Below are 23,924 nucleotides of genomic sequence, written 5' to 3' on the forward strand. Positions count from 1 at the left end.
TAATGAGCAGTGTCTCGTTATTAGTATTATAATTCTAGCCGCCCGGTCTCGACTATTTGTCCTTCTTAGGACATTTCTTGTTTTATTTACGTCCTTCTCGTTCCTGTGCGGATACGTCACCAGCGGGGCACACAGAGCGTTTGAGCAACCGAGCAGCTAGGTTTCCGGGATTGGCAGTAAGGCCGACCCTGCGTTTGTTTTCCCTGTCTCCTGGGCTCTTTGCAACCGTAACGGTCGCGCGGTTTATACCGCTTTCTTTTTGTGCGCGGGGACCGTTTAGTCTTATTGACCCGTGGTATAAAGGAGTTCATTTTGGTCTTTAAACTTTTCCTTCCTGCAAGGAGATGCCCCAAGTTGGTATAACAAGAAGGAAAAGGATATCCAAGTGGATTTTCCAAACACGCTGGATTTTCCAAAAGGCGAGAGCAGGCGTTAATAGGCGTGTGCAGAAAAGAGAGAATACAAGCCGACTTATCAACTTATAAAAAAAAAAAATACCCCCTGCCGGCTCTTGTGCCGCCGTAACGACGAGAGGCAACACTTATACGCGCATACAGCGGGCCTGCCTGAGGTTTATTTTATTTATTATTTTGATATTCGGGCTCTTAAACAGACTCCCCCGCCGGCAGTGCAACGAGCGAGCGGTCGGCGTCGCTACTTGCGTCCGCCAAGCGCCACCATTCTTTCCGGCGCACAAAATTGCAGCTCCTTTCAAGACAAAGGCTGCGTAATAGCAGCGGCAGCAGCCCTGCCACTTACCTGCAGGGGCCTGCCGCCAACCGAGAGGGGAGGACGAGAGCAGAAGCAAGTCATAATAGTAAGGAGAGCGTATGGTAAAGTACGAAACACTCTGCTCCCCCTCCTTCCATCTCTCTCCCGTTACCCTCGAACCTCTTCATGCCACCCCCGTATGGCCGCGCACCTAACGAGAGCGGAGCGTAGAAGCAGCGGCGCTGCCAACTCTTTCCGCGCCGCAACCAGCAGCACTGCATTAGATCCGCGCGGATCCCCATCCCACTGTAGCCTCTGGGCACTGTGTGTGCGTGCGTGTGTGTGTGCGCTCTCTCTCATTAATGGTTTTATTACGGCGGTCCCGATTTCTCCGCGTCTCTGCTGCGCCGTCACTCTGATTAGGTCTGCCACTGCCCCGCGCCCAGCACCGCGCCGCCGAGTGCGCGCGCGCGCTATTCCGCCGGTGCCGCGTGGACGCAATTTCAGTCCTCACTGGTGCCGGCCATTATTCCGCAATTTCTTGGCGAAAAACTTGCCTCCTTTCCTTTTCGCCTGTTAGATTTCATTTATTTATTTTTATTTATTTTTTCCTTTCCCGCTTTACACCAGCATGCGCTGTTCGACGACTTGGTCTCATTAGTCGCGGTGGCCGCTGCACAACCCACTTTATGACATGCGCTATTGCTCCCTTACGGCAAACCTGGCGTGAAGGTACTGGAAATTCGACGGCACTCGGGCGCATTGCGCAATATTTGAAATGAACTATACCGACTGCCTTCTCATTCGTTGCTGTCCCCTGGCGACTCTGCTGGCTGGAAGTTCCGAAAGTTGTCAGTCGTTCTGCGACTGCCTTGGTCGATCAGATATTACTCATTAGTAGTGGTTCGCACTTGTTAACTTTAACCGACAATAAAAATGATAAAAATACACCGAATTCAGCTTTCGAAACTCGGTTTTAACCGAAACACCTCAGTATTCCTGTCATGCAAGTCATAGCTAACTGGCTTTTGAACAAGAGTTACGCCCAGTTAAAGTTAACAATAACTAAGCAGGAAAGCCAGGGGAGTGACGCAATGACGGTATTGCTGGATAAGCAGCGCAGTTGTGTGATCCGAGGTATTTCTCCGCTAGCCAACACGTATTCCTCTCCAAACCGGGAAGCACCACTTCCATAATAACCACTGTTTGTTCCCTGTCAACACCCGCCTAGAGCAATGTAATTAGTCGAGTAAGTAGGCTTAGCAACGGCAGGCAGTGCACTGACACGAAACCGTGCACGCGTGTCAGGAAAACATGCCATGTTGTGACTACCGCGAAAAATAAGGGGCAGTTCCATCGCCGCCACTTAACACACAGACCACGTCATATCTGCCCTCTTGCTCAGCCCAGTGAAACAAACCGAAAGATATATATATATATATATATATATATATATATATATATATATATATATATATATATATATATATATATATATACGGCTTGCAAATTAATTTCTGGTATATAAAATGTTCATGCTGACTTAAACAGGACAAATAGCCTCTAAAAGACTTTTCACCGCTCAGGTTGCCGCATTAAATCACGAGATAACTCAATCACTATTCCGTCGATATTATTACTCGTTTTAGCAAACCGAAACTTTAGTTCTCAAATAGACCCCTTAACAACTGCACCGAATTAGAAAAGAAATCAAACCCAAAAAGCATAACCTCTACAAATAAGCAAGCGCAAGTTGCACAAGACTTTGTGCTGCGGGGAACGTATACGTGCTACAATTTTATTAAAACCGCCCTACTTTTCTTATTTGCAATATTTATTCGCCCTAACAGCCGCGTTTTTTCCAACTGTGGCACGCGCAGTGGGGGCCATAGTGTTCGTACGCTCCATGGCGGCGCCATCTTCTTCGACAGAAGACGCACTGGGGGGGGGGGTCAGAATTCCTTCTTCTCTTTCATTTTCTCTCATCTTTCTCGGTGTCGTTATGGCAGCGCTTCGAGATCGAAGGGGACGACCGGCCAGACGAGCTTGCGCGGCGGCGCGCCACTTCCGCCAGCACCAGATGGTTACCGAGCACGAGCGCTCGCGCGCGCACTCCCGGGTACTCTCGCCGAACGCGCGAGGGACAGCCCCTCCGAATGAAACAGCGAGGAAGGCCGAGACGGGGAACAGAAAAGAAAAAAAGAAAGCAGGAAAGAAGAGCGGCAGGTAGGGACAAACGAGGGAATAGCCAGGAGAGCGACTCTTCGCCAACCGCCGTCTACTCCCGCACCTATGACCGCGCGCGGCGTGCGCTGCCCTTGCCGTGCTGCTAGTAAACCCGGACAAAGCCTGTAGCCGAGACAAGCCTAGGGTGTACGAGAACACAGCAGCGTGCGGCGGCCGGCGTAAGAAAGGAGCTCGATACCTGGCTGCTTCCTCCGCGCCCACCCCACAACAGCCGGTCGCAAACGGCGCTCTCAGAGTTGTGGTTATCGCGCATCATTCCGGGGTACTCGCGGTGTGTAGAAAGCTAGCGGTAATAGACGGAGCAGCGCTCAGAAAGAATGGGCGACCGCGTAGGTTGAGCCCCGAGGCAGGGAATGGGCAGTTTCGGCTTAACTGTGGCTGCGACGAAGGAATACGACTGGGCAAAGGCGTGGGTTCTTACGGCCCGCCGTCGTCTTCGCCGCGCACACGAGGAACGAAACACTTGCACCGGTGCCGCTAATCAGCCAGTGAGCCTTGTCACTAAAGGGAGGTTACTTGCATCCAGATTTTCGTATGCTACCGAGAGAAGGCAATGGCATTAAGCTGGATACCTCTTCATCCCGTTTCCCTCAGAATAATAAAAGAAACCGAACCCGGCATATTTACTGCTCCTATCCTCGGTGCATTCCGAGTTACACACAAATTTCAACTCATTATCAGGTGTCAACCGGAAGTACTTCAAGGTCTCGGCATTAATCTGCCCAGCAGCTCGCAACAAAGATAGACCATAGCTCGTGAATGGAGGTGCAAATTCTACACCACGTCCTATACCATGCAACATGCACCCTGAATGCAATCAGGCACGACGCGGGGCAAGAGTCAGGACGATGAACAGATACTCCAAGGACAAAGGAGCCATTCTTTGTGGATGATGGAAGTCCCTGCGACGGCATCACAGCAGTAGCCGTCACTAAGCCATCACTACGCCGTACGGAAGCGGGGATAGTGGTTAGACATTGATTGATGAATAAACTAAATTTTGACTTCAACATTCAAACGTTACACACATCGAGGAGACAACGATGACGTATTAGCAGCTGCAAACATCCCATCCACACGCATCGTTGCCGACTCCACCGCCTATAGAAACTACATGCGAATCAGGGTATCTCCCTTGGCCTGCAAAATCCTAACCCAAGCCAGACACTAGGCGTCACACAAAAGTAGTGATCATCTGGTCATCAAGAGGTAGAGGGAAAACGAGCGTGGACACGCCACAGCCCGAGAAATCCTCTCCCGGGATCCCTCATCACTCCTCTCACATGACCACTCCAGCCGGTCATTCAACACATACCGCGAGATACCGCAACATTGCGACAAACAGTACCAGCTCCCGCTAAAGGACTCGATACAAACACTATCCTGCAACAGCCCAGCTAGACTGCACGCAATTAGCCTCTATTATTTCGCAGATGAATGCACGTTTTGCGGCCAAAAAGCAAACCTTTACCGTATTGTATGGGCTTGGAAAGAAAACCAAGCCATACCCCGTGAAGAAAATCCAACATGGGCGGATTGGGAGGTGGCCCTGCCCAACTCCGAACTCGCCGCACAAAGTATTTTTGTTGCGAGAGCTCGGGCTGCGACTTCAACCAACCGTGAGTCCCTACAGACGACCCGACCAGCACCACTCATAACCCCCTGAACTATGTCCATTAAATAAACCTTTATATCTACTACTACCTACAATAATGACTAACCTTTCCAGAAACACTATTTCCTCAGGGCCAGTGGAACGAGCTGGTCATTACTTGCTTGCAATACAAGTGTCGTCAGCTAAAAGGCAGGAATATTCGCGCTCGCCTTAATTTTCGATAAAAAGAAAAAAGGAAATGCCCGCAATAAGTGTTGATTCACATCTATTGCGATAATGCAGGAAGGTCTCTGAGCTTCAAAAATTAGAGCGACATTTAACTCCCGCCTTAAGGATATGAGAACGCAGCTAAAATTACACATGCACTCATTAGCACGCAGTTATCAGAAAGCACACAGAAGATCACAAGAAACAGGAGGTCGCACGACATGAGATGCATATAAACCTCCGATTGTTCACAAGCCGCACAAGGGTGTCTTGCTTGCCCTATATTAGCTCTCCATCTTGTTGGCATCCTCAGCCCTGCATGTCATATGCTTGCAGCGATTGTTGCGAAGTGTACGGTATTGGGATACATTTAATACCTGTTGCGGAAAGCTTTCTAAACAGAGCTGTTGTGCACAGAACATTGCTTCACTGCGTTGCCTACCTTGCCAGCAAGAAATAAAATTTAAAAAATTGCCTCGCACGCCCTAGTCAGTTGCACGTCTGGCTAGCCAGTGAAAGGTCCTGGGTGCAAATACAGCCTAGAACCTAAAATTCTCGACATTTTTCTTCAACTGAAGTGAATTTCATTATACAGTTAAACATTTGACACACGCAGGCGACCTTTATTTCGCATTAAATGTCATCTCTTGATCACTTTTTTGCACATGTGATGCCACTTTTAACGCAAACGAAATTCCCGCTCGTGACAATGTGGCTTTGATGGTATGACCCTATTAACAAATAATATTTTTTGCTCATTGCCAATGACGCTGACGCCGCCTTCTGTGTGACACGCGGGGATTTTAACTCTATCTCATTATAGTGCCTGAGGCCCCATTTAATTAATAGCGACTATTTTATAAACCTGCATCATATATTTTGCCCCTCTTCCCCCCTGTCCACGATCAGGGGTGAAGGCTGTAGCTAGAATTACTATAGTAACTTTAGTCGTAGCTTGCAAGCGGCTGGAGCATCTAAGCGAGGCAGACTAAGGACAAAGGATGAAAGAGTGGATAGAAAAAAAAGAAAAAAAACAGGTACAAGGCGTGCCCTCTGGATCCAGTGCGTGCACTCAGCAATTTGATAAGACGAATGACTGCGCCTCAGCCAGGTTAGGAACTATATAACGACTCTAATCCATTTCCTGCCGCTGTTAGCCATTGGTTCGATAGCCGCCCAATAGTAGTTATCACCAGGATTGGTCAGGCCGTGGCCGCTCGTACCAGCGGAGCACAGTCGAGCGAAAGGAATTGTTGTATATCCGCAACGAAGCCAAGTGAAGCCGGAAGCATGGATGTCACGCACATCTATGCGCATGTTCTTAATGAAGTAACGGCTATAACTCAATTTCGTTGTGAATGAGCTGCCCCGTCACTCATTCATAAGGCCAAATGCAGAGCCCGTAAGAGGAACCAACGCCGTAATCGAGACACGCACTTTGCGGACAGCGTGAAGAGCCCCACGGTCGCGATCGCGCGCGAGGTCCGTCGCCTGCAGGCATTCCCCGCCCAACAAATGACTCTCGTGTTTGCAGCCGCATGCACTGCGCATGAGGCCGAAAGAGCACGAACCTAACGAAGGCGGCGTGGCCAAGAGCGGGCGAAAGATTGAGAACAATCAACGGTGAGCCGTCCGTTCGGCACACGTTTTCGAAGACACGTGCTTCCATTGCCTGCGAAGAGCACGCCCGGCCCGACGCCTCGCTTCCGGTCACGAGGAAAGCGGCGGCCGGGCTGCCCCTTGCTGAGCCCAGGTAGGCAGCTCTTTCATCCCTGGCCGACAGGCATATCAGCGGCGCAAAACGCGCAAGGCCACGGTCCACTGCCCAAACGAGGAGGCATCATCGCGGAGAGGGGCGAGCGCCTGGCGCGTCTTCTCCGGCGCACAACACTTGACGCGTGCGCGCCGGAAGCAGCGGCAGCACCGCCAGCGACGCGCCGGACGACAAATTGTAGTAGAAACTGGCGAAAAAGGAGCCCCCGCTGTGCCCCGCGGCCTGCATCCACCGGTGAGGAGATGAGAACGGAAAGCGAGAAACAGAAGCAAGGGAAGGGAAAAAGAACAGCGAGAGGACACACGACGGAATAGCAGAGGCGATGAGAGGCGTGTGTCGCAAGGGAACGATTGGGGCGCGCGCCGAGTCCGTGCACCTTATTGCGCAGACTGCGCGAGTTCGGAGGCGACGAGCGAACGTAGAGGCCGCGGCGTGGCTGTCAATACTTGCGCTCGAGCTATTGAAGGAGGTCGTTGACAACCATTAGAAACATTCCCGGGCGCTGACGATAGAGCCGACTACAGCGCAGGCGCATTTGCTCCGCACTCTTGTGGCCCAACAAATAAAAGGAATGGAAGTTTTTGGACTTGCTGGAGTACGAACGGCGCAGCTTGGGTGTCTGCCTGCGACTATACGCTTAACAAAGGCGTCCGCTTAGCGACACAGAAATGGACATGCGCTACTTGCGACCGTAGCCTGTTCGTCATGCCTTTCGCCGGCACTCTAGAAAACACACATGCGCGAGTGCTTTTCGAGTGCCCAATGTTCCTGTATTTCTTAATGCAGTCTTTCAGATGTTTGAGCTTCGTGCAGAGATCTGTTCAAACGGATGCGGCGATGGATACTTTGGGAAGGGCAGGGTTGAAAAATAAAAATAAATAAGAGGCGAGCGTCTTCAGCAATATGCGCTCGCCGGAACATCTGATGATGCGTTGTATTTACAAACCTCTGACCTCAATCCAGTTTGTTGTTCTAGGAAAACCCGGAACTTGCTTTTGTTCGCTTACGAATATAGGCGCTGTCGTTTTCCGCCCTGAGAGCTCGCCTGAACTAAATTTCAGTTGATATCTTTGGTTCAATGTTTCGACCGATAAACTTTCAATTTAAAACTGCTCTTTGTTGATGCACAGCATACGCTACGAAGGACGGCAAAGGACGTCAACTAAAAACCGCCAAGGAATAAACCTCCTCATCCTCGAGATGGAAATAAACGAGTTCAACACTTGGAAGCAAGCCACCTGCATGTCGTATCATGTAGGCAGATAAGCTAAGTAACGTATTGGTGCTCATAGCGTCTAGTATAAGAGGATTACAAAAAAAGCAAAGTTCGTTCACTAAGGATTAGTTAGGGACAGCAGAAAGCCACCACCAACGGAATACAGTCGAGAGGAAGGTCAGGATGGAGAAGTATACCCGAGGAAGCTGCGAAAACACAGGTTGCGCCATCCTTGTTTCGTGCGGAGCGTGCTATTTGCAGATAGCCTCGAGAGATAGCCAGCGTGCAGCCCGGGACGGCGCGCTAGAATACGGACGGCCGAAGAGTTGGTCTTAATCCCTCAGCATCTTCGCCAGCGTCAGCGACAGGTATACTTTTGGCGCCCCCTCCGTCCGGAGGCTTGCGAACAAAACAGGGAAACAATGCGAATTCCGCGGCCCTTGCCGTCTTCCCTCCGATTTTCCACACCGCCGCATTTTCCACGCCGACACTGCTCCGCCTATGGGACTGGACGCCGTCGTAAAGAGAAGGCTCGGGGAAGGGGCGCCCACGATCGGAGCAGCTGATGACCCGAGGAAACGTTCGAGCGAGGGAGGACAGGAAGAGAAAAAGTCCAAGGAATGAGGTCTGACTCGCTCACATTGCGAGAATTACTGGCATTGCGAAGCCCGGGGCCTCCGGATGCAGTCGAGCCTTGTACGTACTTTACCCGCATACTCCACCGGGAAGACGAAAACAGAAGTGCTGATTATAGGAATTTCGTGGGCCATTCGCTCAAGGTGTGATATGAGGCGAGAAGAGTAACAAGTATGGCCGTGGAGTTAAAAACTCGGATACGAATAAGGGTACAGATGTGTCTGAAAGCTTTACAACCTATGCCACTGAGGAACACGCACCGATTCTGCCGTCGCCGCTCCATCGCTGACTTCATACCCGGGACGAAGCCCCTTATAGCCCCCTATAGCTTGCTGCACGACAGAGACGTCTTTATATGGGGCCAATTGATGCCCCGGCTACCATAAACTAGATTTTGTGCACTGATTTCCCTTGCTGTCGCTAAACAAGAGTCTCCATCGCGTCTCGATTCAGCCAAAGTACATGTATGATCTCTGACAAACACATGCACATTATGCTTTTGCCACCCCAAAGACAGAGGACAAAAGGGTTCTTCTTCCTGGTGTTTCCAGGTTACGGCTTCAAGACCTTGTTTTGCTTCACAACCGGGCACACTCTTAGCAGGGAAATCCACAGACGATTCAGAAAATGGAAGACGATAGTGCGTGCACTCTGATGCAAACACGCGTTAAATGACGCTATGAGCTTCTCTTAATGACCACGCGGGGTTGACTACCCACGACATTACTGACACCACCCGCAATTGCTATGAGGTGCCGTCTTCGAATCCACGCTATTTTCGGGGCATCTGTAAGACAGACACTCAGTACACGTATGTTGTTTTGATGAGTCGTGCTATTCCTCTTATTTGCGCTTTCCCTTTATTCCCTTCCATTCTCGCTTCTTTTTCATGTGATTAGCCTTTGGCCAACCTACTGCCATGCGCGCGATCAAAGCACACCACGCACTCCCCCGCAGCATGGCCTCATATACACAACGAGCTCCAAGCGATACCGGTTTCAACGTCAGCGCTCGCGATCCCCACAGGTCTCCGCATACGCTCATGCCCAGAGGTCCTGTAGCAGATGTCTGCATACGCAGGCAGCGGCTGCTGCGGCGCGGAGATCCGTTGCTGGGCCAGCAGCAGGGGCGAGACCTTATCGTGCGCTGGACAGCTGTTCCCCCCGGTGGCCAGACACCGCGCGAGCCGGGGGCTGCTAGGGGGCTATCGACCTGGCTCCACCGATCTCCCGACCTATTACGGGTGCCTCCACCCACTCTCGCTTCTCTTGCCGCATTAGGAGCAATCGAACACCATATAAATGAGCGCATCGCTGTACATTCAACAGCAAATACGACTAACAGTCGACGCTGAAGTTGCCGACCAGCCTCGAAGGGCTCTGCTCCCGTTCACACACGGAACACTTGAATATGACCGGCCCTCTTTTTAATCACATGTTTATTACCAGTTCAATTTCTCTCTCTCTCTCTTTCGTCCACGCAAATAGTGATACAGCCTTACCGCCCTCGGCACACATAATATGCCGCTGTAAGTTAATGTGTGATGCTTCGCGGAGTGGAAGGCGCAGCACGATCCGGAAAAAAAAAATGAGGCAGAAGGGAGAAAATTTTGCTGCGAGCACGAAGCTCTGAGGCAAGCCCAGCAACCAAGCTCGCCCATCCGAGCCAAGCAGAACGTTGGGAGACACTGTAGTGCCTCCGGGGTGCACACGCGTGTGCCAGCGGCTCGCATCATATTTCGCTATTCAACCTTGCGTCGTCCGATGGGAAAAAGGGGACGCAGGCGGAGATGAAGAATGTTGCAGCCCTGCGGTCCAGCAACGGCGGCGGCGTTGGACTGCGCGCACCGGCGTGCTGCAGGGGCCCATCGGGGCCCCGTTGACGCGGACCCGTCGCCTCGTGACTCGCACCGCGATCCATCACGACGGGGAAATTTCTCCCTGCCCTGAGCGACCGCGTGCAGCGGTTAAAAGCGCGCGCCCATGGCGTCGTGCGTTTGCGGACGCGTCGAGCATCGCATGACCCAGGGCGTGGTCGCCGTGCTAGAGAGAGAACAAGACATCGGACCCGAACAGAGTTATCGGGGCCCGAAGACGACGTACGACGTGTAACGAGCACGTTTTGTTCCAAGCGTGATTAATGGGAGGGTCCCCGGATGGCGATGAACTCCGCATAAATCGGCCGGACTCGGTCGTTGATTCAATTACGAACGTAGCTATAATGGGGGCGCTGATGAGCCGGGCGGCTGGCCGCAAGGCGCCAACGGACATCAAGGGCAGCTCGTTTCGAGATGAGCAAGAGGGTTCCCTTTCCACCTCGCGGCGTCGGACTTTAAAGAAAACGCAAAAACCCGAGAGAAGAAATAATAATAAGTAGCGAAGCGCGTGTCTCGGAGAGGTGAGACGAAGAGCACAACATCATAATTTCTGAGACTTAGCCGAGGAGTTCGTTAGTCATCAGGTGCTGATAATCATCGGCAGAGGCGAAAGAGAAGGGTAAAGGATCACCGGCGAGCGCAGCCGCAGATAGCCGATCGAACAGAGTAATGATTTTTCAAAGGCCTGGTTAACAACGAAAGAAGCCGCACGGGGGCTGCTCTAAAGTCATGACGCGCTCGAAAACTCGCATTTCAAGTTTCTCGGCCGGACCTGATAAACTGCTGCTTCCGATGAAAGCTTTGAGACTCTCTTGGCAGAGTTGAGGACCGTTAATTATTACGCTGAAAGGGGATAAATACAAAAGGATCAACACCAATGTACAACCACAAGCAATAGTATACGCTTAGGAGCGCGTGGCAAAGAGCATGTCTCAATCTTCTAAGGCGGGTAATTTATGTCCCACCTTCTTCGAAGGGTTCTTCTTGCGGACCGGCGCAATCAAACGACGCGTTGTGGAAGCACTCACCGCTAGCCGGACCCGCTCGCCACGGTCGAAAATGAAATGTTGCGAGCAAACGCACGAGGAGGCGCAGAGGCACGACTAATTGCGTTAGAAAAGGAACTGGTAGTCTTGCTTCATTCTTAGTCGGGCCGCCCTGTCAGCGCTTAATCTTTGCCACCGCTCGAGTTCAGAGAAAGGGCGCTGTGGGACACAGCTGCTCGTCAAAGTGGCAGCGTTCTCTCGTCTGTCAGCGTTCGCTTTCTCTCGCCCGAGTAAAAGGTGCCAAATACCGAGGCGCGACGGCGTTCTTTACGGGGCCAGCCATCCGTGGCATCGTGAACGTTCGCGCGTGTCGTCGTCGGAGCTTCCCTTCAGCCGAGTGACTGGCGCAAAAGCGGCGCGGTACGTGCGCCTCACGACTGCCGTGAGGGAAAGCCTGCAGCGGCAAGTGAAGACACTTCCGCGTCACTTCAGGCCCTCGTTGTGGCGATAGATGACTGGAGGTTATTGTTTCTATGCGCTGCACACAGACAGACTTGCTGGCCGTGTTTTATGCTGATTGACTTTCTGCAGGTCTGTGCTTGTATACGCTGTTGAAAAATGATAACCTTGAGCGATGGGCATAATTGACTACGGTTTCCGTGGTATTATCAAAACCCAGCTTTCTTGTTTCTCGAGAAGATAACGCAGATGCTGCTCGGACCTTGTATAATAGGTGGCATACAGCGCAACGTGAACCTTCATGTAGTCTGCACCTATAAAATTGACTCGATCGGCCTTCAGGCTATAGGTAGGTTCATCTAGTCGCTGTCATTTACCATATGCAGGCAGATGCATGCTCTGCTTCTTGGCTGGATATTGAAGGCGCCTATGTATGTTCTGCTAGTATAGCCCGATGAAAGGTGCCGCTGTGGTAAGACAGCGCCAGTAGTTTTCGCTCTCGACTGCTGCTCATGAGGTCCTCTTCTCTATGCGGAGAAATACAAAGCAGGGCCGCGAAAGTTCAAAATATTTGCCGGATCGCCTTACCATTGGTACGCGGTCCCCGCCAAATCGTCGATAAAAAGTTTTCAGTAGGCGATCCTCGCTTCTGCGCGGCTCATGGCGCGAGATGCCAAGTCAAACTATGGACACGCTCAGATTCAGCTTTGGCTCATAAATATCCTCTGTAGGTGCTCTCACTGTAACAGCCCGACACTGCAACCTTTCCTCGCCGTAAAACAGTGCCCCACGTGAGCCGCTAGGCAGATCGCAGCGAAACGAGTTGTAACGCGGAAAAAGCGGTACAGTGGTGTCGAAGTAGCAGCAACCAGAGCCGCCGCCTGCTCGGCGGTGACGAGAGGCGCTGCTGCAGGGGCTCCGGGGCGACGAGCGACCGAGTCGTGTACGCGCACTATACACACCGGCGGCGGCCGCCTCGCGTGCGCGTGCCCTTGACGCTCTTCCGGCCATTCAGTCCCACCGCCGCCCCCTGACCCCCTCCTCCGCGCCGTTGGATGACGCTGCGGCGGCCCAGTCTTCTGACCGCCGGGAACACCATCGACTCCTCACGCGCGGCACTTTCTTCTGCGCCGCCTCTCGATCGACACATCGCAGCCCGTCGGCGAAGCCAGCGCACTTTCTGGCTTATTTTCTGTTCTGACGGAGCTGGCACGTTGCACTGTCCTGTTTCGAACGGAAAGGCCGGACGTCGTGCTGATCGCACAAAGCTCCCCTCTGCCGCTACCGCCTGCACTACGGCTCAAAACACACTGGGGTTGAAAGTGGCAAGAAGCTCTCGCTCAGGGAGTTGTTTTGTTTGGATTCATAACTTAAGTTGATTAATAGGACGGTGCAAAGGAAACACATTAAAAAAACGGGATCGGCTCGCTCTTACACAGTTCGCCTGGGCCGCTAGGTGTACGGTGTTTAGCTGGTACACTTCGTATCGGTTCAGTCATGTATTCCGGGCGTTATGAGCCGATAGCGTGAATCAGCGTTGCACGCAGTGCACATACACTCGCTAAATGTCAGATCCGACTGCGAGCGAGACGCAGGCATATTGGCTGCCAAGCAAAACACCCGGTCCGAGCGAGCGCTGCCCTCCACCGAAATCGACCACCACGCGCGTCCGGAAGAGAGCTCATCCACCTGTTGCTGCCGGCGCGAGGTCTGCACGCACGCGGCGCACCTCGCTCGCTGAGCTGGGGCGAAGCGGCCGTCGCCGCAACAGGCAGCGTCGCTGCAGTCGACGGTGAGTGCGACCGTGGGAAACCCAGGGCTGCCGCCTCTGCTGCCGCCAGCTTTCTGTGCAGGCGCGCGCCACCGCTCGTCCCCTCGCCTTCGAGCGGTTGCCTCTTGAAGACAGCGGGGCGTTGCGAGGAAAGCTGCGCCGGGAGGTCACTCCTGGGGCCGCCTCCGGATGGGCATGTGCGTTAGAGCTCTTGGTGGCAGGTTAGAATAGCAGCTTCGCAGCCTCCCGAGCCACCGATCTGACCACCAACACGCGATATCAGGCCCGCAGCTGAAGATGAAACGGCGCGTGCTTTGGCAGCACACGTCGTCGCATCAGCGCCTAAGGCAAGGATCTGGAGTAGGTACTCAGCACAAATGCATCGCTGTGTTGTCGGAGCAGATTTTTTTTTTTTCTGGAACAGGAAGAGGGGGGCGGCGAAGTACGCCGCTGTCGTATCTCAGTTTAGCAAAGGTTTAGCAAAGAAAGCACTGTACCTGCAGAACAACAGGTGGTCTGAAATTAACTCCGGTAGCAGGTGTTACTGCGATTACGGAAGATTAGAGAGAGTATACGAACACTCAAGAGGAAAAGTCGGGAATACTCGCTGGTAGCGCGTGTCCGTATTAGCGCGTTGACAAGTTTCGCATTTATTTTATCGCGGACACTCCGTTCTTTGCTGATACGCTTGTGGATTGTGACGGTCGCCAAGTTTATTGGGTGATTCGAGGCAGCTTCCTACAATCGGTCACGATTTCACTCATTTATCTTGCGACTGCTTCCGCGATTTAATTGGCGAGACCGCAGTGAGCAAGCGGGTCCCAGCAGCCAGCAACAAAAACCAGCAGCAGACGGCCGCAGATCTCCTGCGGCTAGAAAGTTTGGGCCACCGCTATCGCGTCACCAGCGGCGAAACATTTAAAGAAAATAGGGCAACATTACGCTTCCGCCGAGAATAAAGCCAGCTTAGGAACTGGCCATTCCCGCCAATTTTCGTTGCCTTTTATCGTTCTGCATTCGCACTGTGCGCATACACACGCTATACGTGAAAATTAAGCAGTATAACTTTCAGACTCGCTCTCAGAGCGGGCCACGCCTCGTCGCAGTAGGTCGTTCCTGTCACACATAACATAGCTCAATGTGAACACGGGTGACGCCGTTGGCAGCAAAATGGTGCTAGCTGAGCGAGCAAGGACTACGTATATTGCCCATATTCACAGGCGTGTTGATGGCCGCATTCGTCCATAGGCTCGGCATTTTTCATGTCTGGTCGTAATGTACTACACCTCGTGTTGCCCTCGACATGAATTGTTCAGTGTAAGTTGCTCTGCGTTCAGAGTTCCTGCATCAAGTTTGCCGCTCGCTAGAGGTCGACTCCGCATATATGGAAGTCAGACAAAATTTACTCCACGTTATGAGACTAGCACTCATGAAAGATGCCGATTCAAGCTACTCCCCACCTACCCGCTCCCATAAGCGAGAAATTAAGTAAAGAAAGGCATGCATGTACGCTGAACGCCATTTTATTATTATTTTCTATTCTGTGAAATCAGTCCCAGAAGTACACGGTTCAAATGGAATCGCCTGCTCCCCCCCTCCCAGAACCTTTCCATTCAAGGGTGACCCATAAATCCGTCCCTGACCTCTGGCAGCTGAAAGCTTTGGAGGTGCGAGAAGGCTAGTTCTTCGCAACCTGAGATTTGGAGGGCAAACAATGGCGTATTAGCTGCACTGCTGGGCCCAGAAACGACCACTCTGACTTCTATGCTTTCGGAAAGGACGGCGTGGAGATATGCATATAGCCCAGTTCTTCATAAAACGTTCGGGGAACACTGCACGCTTCAGACTTTTGAGCGCATGCATGGAATTACTAAGAGGCAGGTGCAACCTACTGCTTCCTGCCCACGTTTTGAACCCTGTAATGAGTTCACAAACACTTTCACTCGTCTGGGCAAACAATACAGAACAATACTTGGGTTATCCCAAGGAGACCGCGGTCTCGTCTCTCACACATTCAAACTAAAACATAAAAATTGCATTCAGCGGATAACAGGAGTGTATAAATAAGCCGCGCAAACGCTCGGAACAGCACCATCAACGCGTAGGTCTTGAAGGGATAAGCATCAAGCGCGCAGCTGACTGCGTATAGGTCCACCATAGACATCCAACCGTTTGCAATACTACTGTTGTTGTCTGCGCGCTGGCGCCCCCTGGTGCATGTTCCAGCGTGTGGTAGCGGCGCCAACCGGTGGCACGCCAGTAAGTCAAGCAGCGATGGGCAGCGTGCTCGTCTGTCGTATCATCAATTATAATGGAGATGGATGGCGCCGCGGCGGCGGCGTGGCCAGCGAACACCCCGGCGCGGCGGCCCGCGGCGCACATCCTTCGGCCGCGAGCGCCCAATCATTCTAATAAGGCCCACGCACGGCACCCGAGTTTCGGCGATCAAAGGCAACCCTCGACTCGCCTCCCTTTCGATCCTCCTCTCACCTTCCACTGCTTTGCTGGAATAGCTCGCATGTACAGTCAACACACACGCATACACACATACGGGTGCGCGCGCGAAGACATAGAAAGCCCGGGGTGGCAGCAGTTCCGGAATCGTGGATATTTCTTCTCGCGCACAATAGTCTAGCATATCCGTCCACAGTAAGGCGGGAAGAAGCTGAAGGAAGAAGAGAAAAAGAAAGCGGATCGTAAGACGCGGGAGTCTTGAAAATGCGTGGCTGCGAGAGCGTTTTGTGGATGCAACAGAGCACCGTGTTTCGACAAATAAAACCACGACCGTAGCAGCAGTGAGAAGAAGGATGGACGTGTGCGGAATACACTCGAAGCGGTGCCTTCACTTGGGGTTGTTGCCCTTGACTCTCGAGACTTTAAAGGCAGTCGTTGCTTGTATGCCCGCGGAGAATTGGTCATCTCAAATTTTCTTCGATGTGAGCGCCAAGATGAACCATAACCTTGTGAACAATTCAGGCCATGCTCGCGAAGGGGTGTCAGCCTTTCGGCTTATTCCGAGGGCAATGCTCAAAGCGAGCATCGCCTAGCTGCCGCAACGTCCGAAAGCGAAGGGTAGAGAAATGGATATACTTAAAAAGAATAACGCGACCAATTTACGATCCCGGTCCTGTTCTCGTCGTGCTGAATATCGAGGAAGTATAACGGTGCTTCGAAAAGGCGAACTCATTTTGGCAGTGCATGACCGGAACAGAAAACAAAAATAATTCGAACTTTGGGGTTGGGGACTCGTTAATGACGAAATTAATATGGATTGGGGGAAACTCCAAGGGGACCCTTTCGAAACAGTTGTCTGCCCCGCTCACGGAAGAGATGGGGAAAAAAGCGGAAGCTCTTGTTCCCTCCCCTCTCCGCTCCCACATTGCTCATCCCGAGCAGAGTTCGAAATAACAGACGGCGACTACCCGAACCGGTTGCGGTCAGACCCCGGGAACCCTAAGGCCTCCTGAAGATCATTTCGGGGGCGTGCCGGGGCAAAATAGTGCGTCTGAGAGGTTACACGCAAGATTGAAACTAACCGGAAGAAGGAAGCTCGATGAATTGGAACTCATTTATTCACTTCTGCTTCATTCCTCGCTGTTTGCTTGCAACGACTGTTTCTTCGTGAGTGGGTCAGCTTGCAACTTTGTGGTCAGAAACAGAAACAAACGAACAAAAAAATCAACAGGGACCGGCACTAGACTTGCAACGCGACTTGCCAACATACATGGACTCCGCCCAGTACTTGTGCACTAATCGCACGAAGCGTCGGCCAGTCACGAAGGCCGCAAACCACAAAGAATTTCAGCAAACGCCAGTCCGCACGATTAAAGGAAGACTTTCAAAAAAGCACAGCTCGAGGGTTTGCCGGCACTTCCCTCGCTGGTTATCATGAATGGCCGTCTCGTTGGCTACTGCTCTTGACCGCCGTCGCGTGCCAGACAGTAGAACAGCTAGTTTAGAATGCTAAGCCTCGAACCGATCGAAAACACGAAAGGCTAGGTCATTCCGACGCTCGATGCCGCACGCCACGTTCGGGTGAAGTACGAAACAAGGGACACATTGCACAACGTTTCCTCTTCTAAGTATATACCATTAAAAGCCATCAATATACTTGGCCGTTTGCGAACCCTCGCCCGTTGCATCGATGCGCTGGCACATCGTTCGGGTGCGCTGGAAGCGTCGCAAGCCCGCGGTATGCTTGGCCGGTGGTGATGGCAAGGCTCAGCGCGGTATCCGAAACGGCGCCGTGTATTAACCAACACTACAAATCTGTTCGATCACGTGACCCTTCGAAGAGCAGCGCGACGGCCAGTCGACTCGGCGCCACGGTGTGCCGCAGCGGCGTCTCCAGCAAGGCGGTCCGACTTCTCAACAGGGTCATTTTCAATTTGATCATAGTGTTTAGACAGCGAGCCAGCCGTATTTTTCTTGCCGCGCCGTCCGGCGCTGCGTGACAGTTTTCGGTCTATTGTGATCATTGCGCGACATTCCCACCGAGCGCGGCGGTCCCCCGTTTCTGTCCCCCGCATTTCATTCTTGCGCCGACGCACACGGGCCGCGATCGCTTCGTCTTTCTTTTATTCCATTCTGCTGTCCGCCTTTCTGTCTCTCACCCGCACGGCCAAAGAATCGCCGCCACTATTCACCACCGGCCACGGAGCAGAATAGAAGGAAAGCAAGTCCACGCACGGTAGTACTCGAACTCGTCGACGCGCTCACTCACCAGCTGCCCCCTCTTTTAGCGACCCCCCCCCCCCCCCCCCCATCTCTTGCCACCGCTCTTGCCATCGCCTCTTCCTTCGTCCAGACTTCCTTCTCGTGCCGGTCTCTCCTTTGTTGCCGCCTCCAGGTTTTCTTCATGCCTTGTGTCCCTCGCTTGTCTTTGCTGTTTACCTGGGCTCCTTCTGTTTTCTTTGCGTGCCGGTCATTCCATCTCGCCTTTGAACGCTGGACCCCCTGCGCGCCCCCGCTCCTCCACTCCCACTACCTTGTTTCTGAGCGATCCTTGTCGAGAGGCAAGTGGACCGTGACCGGGCGCGGATAGAGCGGCACGCTAGTGTGCCGCCAGGTTCATAGATGGCGCAGCATGGCTGCTCGGCGTCGAACGGAAACGCGCGGGAAAGCGGCGGCGAAATCGAAAGCGGCCGGCTCCGCACTGGAAGGAGACATCCCCTTCGCGTTCCGTACTCGCTACGCAGAAATGACTGCTAGAACGGCAAAAGTGCATCCGTTGATATGGTAAATTGAAAGGAATCATGGCTCAACACCAATAGTGGGCGACAAGACGGTTACCTTTTACCAACACTAGAACGAACGTCACTAATGACAAAAACGACGAAGCGCCCCAGTCAGGCTTTCTTTCTTCTTTGCCAATTTGCGTTCGGGCTGCCTCTGTGTCCGAGATGCAAATACTACGACATATGTGGTTCGCGTTCATTACATAATTTGGTACAAACAATCACGCTCAAAGTTATCATAAACAGCAATTTAAATACCACTACTTTCCAGCTGTAAAGCGATGAAAGCACACATGGGTTGGTGAAGCACAAGAAGTAAAAAGTGAAACTTTTTCTTTCTTTTTTTTTCCGCGCTGAAATTTTCATGAATTATACGGTAGCCTTTGTGAAATAAGAATAAGTCGGTTACTTTTGTTGGATTGGAATTCAGCTGTCCATATGAATTACAATTTGTTTTCCTTCTCAAATCCTTATAAAGACGTGTCACGTTACGACCAATGATAAAGAGTGTTATGCATATACAACAACGTACTTTTACTGTAACGAAGTGTTTTAAGGAACATCAGACGTACTCAGTCGATTTTCATTCAAGATGCAGCGAGCGCCGCTGTAAGCGAACGGATAGTCACGTCCACGGATACCCGTCGTTTCTGCAGTGCTTGTTACGCGCTCTTCCCAACAAATTGTATGCGTATGCAAGTTACAAGGCTACATTGGTGCTGTATAGGGAAGTTGACCCACTCAATCCGCACTCTTATAAATGATACAGATCGGGGATTGGGCCCTGATGTCACTCGCAACAAATTGCACGCAATTGCGACGTGCGCCGGTAAAGATAGACATTTGCTTGCTCCTTTTGCTCCGCACTTTGTAAATAGTCTCGTAATATGTCGCCTCGCTACACTCACGGGCATCGGGCGCCCATGCACCGCACAACAATCATATAAGCGTGCTGAACATTCATTCTTACGTGGTAATATATGTCGAAATATTGCTGTAGCCGTTATTTATGGTCACATATAAAAAAATACAATCTTACTTAAATAAAATTTTCAGACTCTACCTCACACCCATGGAAAAAGGCATTTGAAATCTCTGTGAGGCACGCGCTAGTTACAGCGGCCATCGCGGCGATGGCCAGTCCGGTGAGCCTGCCTGGACGGAGACGTGTTCCACCGCAGTGCACGGCGGAGCAGCCGGAAAGCTGAAAGCGTGAACGATCCGCTTCTGGGTAAACGTACAGCCAGGGCTTCCTAAACAACAGGGATAATGGGGCGGTTTCCCCTGCAAAATTTCTACAAAAGAGGTAGCTCCCTCCCCTCTTTTCTGTCTCCCACTTCTACAAAGAGGGAGATTTTCAGTTCTAGGACGTTATAATGTAAACACGGTAGAGCCGAATTTGTTGGCTTCGTAACCAGCTAAATATAAATCAGTTTCAGAAATCTGAATCAATCATGTGCCATCCATTGACTTGCTTTGCTTACTAAGCATCATTTTAGTCGAAAACAGCCTAAAAAAAAAATTGGTAAACATAGGCTAGGCCTGCATTACGACTCCGATAAATCCCAACAGCAAACGAAAAGGTTTTGTTTCCTTTTTTTTTTTAAATATTTCACTTTATGAAAACAAGCAAGAGTCATCAAAATTTTTTAGCTTTCAATTTCTTTTGAAGGTTAGCTTTCTGTTTCGGTAACAAGAAAAACCTTCAATAATAGGCTATTTTTTGTAACAGAGGAATTCTGTGTGACAGACACTGACAGATATTGTGCAACATTTTTATTACAATCGAGCCCTCGTGACGTCCGCATGCTTGTTACACTGGAAATTTCACCTAAGGTTTTATATGTATTGCCAACTACAAAAATATGTAAACACATTTAAAACTTATTCATTGGTTAAATAACTATCATATAAACAAAACAAAGTCGAAGTTTTGCTTCGCCGCACAAAAGAAATTGTCCCTGAGTACCTACCTGCATGTAGCTACTTTATCTTGGGAAGACAATATAGACGGGGTGGCTTTTAAAAATTCATCTTAGTCAACAGACGCACTAAAAATGGGGCGTGGCAAGTTCGTTTATTATTATTTTTTTAATCCAACAAACCTGGCGGTCACATTGAATACCATTTCACGATATGGCGCCACTTCGCATTGACTGCGGTATGCTTGACGCGCGTCATGTCAAGAATATAAAGGAATCTGTCTTTAGAGGCAGCTGGTGGAAATCTTTACTAGTCTAAAATGTTTATGGAACAATTCCCAGCTGGCACCAGTTGGTTCCCATTGAGTTCCAATTGAGTTCCCATTGGTTTCAAACGGAAAAATAGTTGAAACTCAATGGCACCAACTAGAAATTGTTCCATAAACAAATTAGATCAGCTACGATTTCCCCCTTTTATCTTGCACCCCATCCCCATATATGGGAGATAGGGTGCAAGATGCGAGGGAATCGCAGGCTACAATTTGGCCACCCATGCGGTATAGCCTCACTGCACTGTTTTCTTGCGAAATTGCGCGTACATGGAGCTAAAACTCCGCAAGTTCGTGGTTAGCGCGAACCGAACGGCCCCCACAGTCCTCGCTCTGCCATCGGAACAGATAAGCAAAGCACACTCAATACAACGATCGAATCTACTCAACGTACTCTGGGGACAATAAAATGCACTAAGTCCGTCCGACGTGCCTTCTGCCGCGTTAAAATAAACGTTGAAACAAAGGCGTCCATGGACTGGCTCAATTTTGTAAATTTAGTTTTTTGCTCCGTAACCCCATCAATCCATTGCTCAATTGGCAACCATAATACAATGACGAAGTTTAGCATGAGTACCGGTCCATGCAGGGATTACCTCTGTGAACGACTGCAGCAACATTTAGTAAATATGCTTCCTGATGTGAGCAAAATATGTGCGTATTGATGGAAAGCGCAACAAGCATGATCTGCAACCCGTTGTTCTCATGTTCTATTTTTTTTTTTTCTTGCGTACCTTTCAAGCAAATCTATGCAGAGAAATCACATCCCCAGGAGTCCCCACCGGTCGCTTCCTTCCATTCATGTTTTTTTTTTTTTTTCGTTTTCACCAACATTGACCTCGGCGAGAGGGAAAAATGCGGTGATACGGTTAGGTTCTCTGAGTCTCGCCAACCGTGCCACCACCATTTGAGATGGAATGTCACGTGCTCAAGATGGCACGAGCTAAACGCGCGCTGAGGAGCACGGCAAGTTGCTACAATGGCGATGAGCTATCTTTTATAAAAGAACGAGAGTAGAATACGAAATCGAAAAACCCCTATTGCCCATCTTCTTTTCATATTTGTGTTGCGGATAGTACGTATGTGAGCCGCGCGTGCAGTGACTGCATGTTTATGTTATATTGTTACGTTGGCAGAAGGAGGGAGCTCGTAATTCGCTTCACGTGGCCTTTCGTTATCAAGCGAGGGGCGGCGATCTGACGGTGCAGCACAGACAGCATTTGAATCACAATGCCAGTCGCGCGCGCTCCCTCTGAACCTTCCTCTCGGATCTCACCGGTGAAAGCGAATGGAAGGAGCACAAAGAAGTAAAGGAAAAAGAAAAGAATGAAAGAACAAAATTTCAGAGGAGAGGAGGTAGTACCGGACCCTTGACCTGCAGGCTTGATGGACTGGAGAATTGTCTCAGATAGGAATAATTAGCGTTCCTAAGGAGATCCCCACCCTCTAGGCAGGGAAGGTAGGCAAGACCAGTCTACCTTCTTTTGTTACTCTGCCGCCTTCTTGCCCGCTGCATAGTTATATGTTTTCCCTTTCTTTAAATTGCTCGTTCTCGGGTGTGCGCGGCCATTAATTCCTTCCTCACTTGACCCCTTGTTTTGTGGGGTAGTCCGCCGGCCCGCAACCCGTAGGGTCAAGACATGTGGCGCCCCCCAACGGCTGAAAGCGAAAGCGCCCGCCACTCAGAACGGCCGGCGAGGCCCAGCTGTAGGGCCCATTGTTTCGCCACCGTGGGATTGTCTCCGGCGCGGAGGGGCGGCCAGCGTTTCTTCCCTTGAAAGCGGGCAGGCCTTGAACTTGACCGACCTTGCTCCCAGCCGAACGGAGACAGTGTGTCGTCGGCAGCGGGCGAATGAGCCCGCTCCTTTTGTTCAGCTCGAATGGCCGCGGCCACTAGCGCAGTCTGTCTGTTCTCTTCACACACATATATATTTTTACTACCGTCGCTCGCTGTCCGGCGCTGTTACCACGACCGACAATAGTTGTTGCTTGTTAATACTTTTCTCGCATATCCATTTTGCGTGTGCTCGGAGACCTATTTGCGCGCCACAGTGGTGATTAGTGGAGCGTCGTCTTAATAATGACCCGCGTATCCTGTTTGCGAAGGTCCACGTCTTGGGGCCTGTCAGGGTGATTTCTCTGATGGGGAGCGTTTGCGAGTCAGTACGGCGCGTCTTTCGGACTAAATTAGCGGTACCAGGAATCTTCGAGCGGCTAAAACAGCGTCTGGAATCAAGTAAAAAGTAATAATAAATAAAAATCACACAGAAATCTTTATGAGTCAAGTCGGCGCAGAGTTGAAGCAACCTCGGCTGAAGTGTGAGCGCGTAGCTGCGAGCAAAGCAGAAAAATTGCGATGCAAATCAAGGCGATTTTGAAATTGCCGCGGGAGAAGCAGCTTATGAAGAAAAAAATGAAACGAAGGGTGCACGATGCAGTAGTTTATGCGACCTGCGACAGATGGCAGCACGACGGCGGAGAGTTTGGCAGTGCGGCACATTTCGAAAACGGCTTGTCTACGCAGAGTGCTGATATAATTTTAGCTTCGGTGGGTCCGCGTTTAACGGGAAAAATAATAACCCTTAAATAATGGCCTTCTCCCGCAAGCTCGCTTGAGGGCTCGGCGCTGCATATTTATTGTGTCGATGGGGTCGGAATATGGATACGTAGAGAAGCAAACGTGGAAACTGAAGCTGCGTTGGTGTCGCTTGGATCACCTTATCTATAAATGTAACAAAATGATGTATTTTATTTCCCTCTTGACCTTTGCTCGAATTTGTCTATACGAAATGATGCAGCTTAGAACACAGTGCCTCTGGCCATAAATTAGAAATTACACTCGCGCCAAAGACGCGTACACTTCTGCATTCTGGAGAAGGAAGAAGGATCGATCTTTGTCTGGCAGCTGGATCATTGTTTTCTTTCTTTTTTTTTTTCA

The 23,924-nt window shown here is 51.0% G+C and overlaps 1 protein-coding gene across 1 annotated transcript in view; it reads left to right on the top strand.

Moving 5' to 3' along the window:
- Positions 1-23,924, top strand: part of LOC146203905 (uncharacterized) — a 149,162-nt gene that overhangs the window by 22,092 nt on the left and 103,146 nt on the right. The window lies entirely within an intron of this gene.

Source organism: Amblyomma maculatum, chromosome 1 (assembly GCF_055883805.1).
Source record: "Amblyomma maculatum isolate TAMU_Amacu chromosome 1, ASM5588380v1, whole genome shotgun sequence".
In the NCBI taxonomy this organism is placed as follows: domain Eukaryota; kingdom Metazoa; phylum Arthropoda; class Arachnida; order Ixodida; family Ixodidae; genus Amblyomma; species Amblyomma maculatum.